Raw genomic sequence first — 1,566 nt, forward strand, 5'->3', positions numbered from 1 at the left:
TCATTTAACTAGATTTCCTTGGCAGAGGAGCGACATTGTCATCTGTGGCCCGGGGGAAGCCACCCCACCCTCCGTTCCCTCCGTTTGGGCCTGCCCGAGGAATGCCCTGCTTTGTTTATGACTGCTCAACAGATTTGCAGATCCTTGTTAAAACCAGAGGCAAAGAGGCGAACTCCTTCAACTGTCACCGACAGCTCGGTTTGCAAAATACTTAATCCAAAAAGCCAAGCATGAAAACGCATGTTCAGTCCTCGGAGTACGTATCAGCACACGTTTTAAGGCTCATTGCCAAGTGTGCATATCATTGCAGCATGTGTTGCAAGTATTTCTCCTCATTCCAACACATTTCCAAGGTGAGCGACAGTGCAACAAAACTGCTAGATGCCAGTAGTTGATTGGCATTGATACATCTATTGTTCATTCTTTTTTTCTTAATAAAGCAAAAATGCCAAAGGATATGGTTCCTGCCTCTCAGATGGGAGGATTTGCTGCTCATCCTTTGAATAATTATTTGGTTGGACAAAACAAACATTGCGCGAGCATCACTTTGTGCTAGCAATGATAGACATTGTTAGAATCTTTGCAATTAAACAATCTATCGATTAAGGGAGAAAGTAATCGGCAGATAAATACACAATGAAAATAGTCATTATGCAGCCCTATATGAAGTAAAACCCTTCTTTTATATTAATGCATGAGTAATAACAAGTTCATGATACAATATATAATTGTACAAGCATCACAGGGATATTTTTCTGCATCGAGTACTTTTATTTTTAATACTCCCATTACTTTATTTTGCTGAGTATAATGACATACTTTCAGTTAAAAAAACATTTTCAATGCAGGACTTGTAATGAAGCATTTTTACCATGTGGTATTAGCACTTTTATTTTTAAGTAGAGGATGCGAATACTCGCTTGTCAGTTCCCACATTGATTTTAAAATGATTCTTCTAGTCTTTAAAGGCGTGGTCGATGCATTAGCCGACTCGTCTGACATCCTTCCAATGTGTGAACCAGGACGCCCCTCAGGTCCTCTGGCACTAGTCCTTCACTTGTTACAGAGTGCAGAAAAAAAAACTTTGAGTGAGGCAGTTATTAGTTTTTATGTTTGCTTGAGGAACTGAGAGCAGCTTAAAGTTATATCTTAATCTATTGCCCGGCTTTATGGACAATATTTATTTAATTTAATCATGTATTTAATTCATGCCTTCAATGTTGATTTTATTTGTCCTCATCTTTTATTTTATTAATACATTTGAAATGTCCATGTGCATTAGACCCAAAATAGTTTCACTGTTTACATTCATATTATCAGCTCGTGAGTCATCTGTAGTTCACTTTGAATAGCACTAACCTGTACTAGAGTTGCTTTGCAAGTAATGTTTGATGAAGATAACCTGGCGGCTAAAAATGATCTCAACATAATGTAGCAACTGCAGCCTCTTATACCGTTGACATGTAAAGAAACATACAGCAAATAGAAAAGTCCACCACTGGACATTTGGTATGTATCTACCGGCCACATGTTCCCTGATAAATATCAGCACAAAGCCACAGAGAG

The sequence above is a fragment of the Anarhichas minor genome, unplaced genomic scaffold (assembly GCF_050575085.1).
Source record: "Anarhichas minor isolate MPS153535 unplaced genomic scaffold, ASM5057508v1 ptg000071l, whole genome shotgun sequence".
Classification (NCBI taxonomy): domain Eukaryota; kingdom Metazoa; phylum Chordata; class Actinopteri; order Perciformes; family Anarhichadidae; genus Anarhichas; species Anarhichas minor.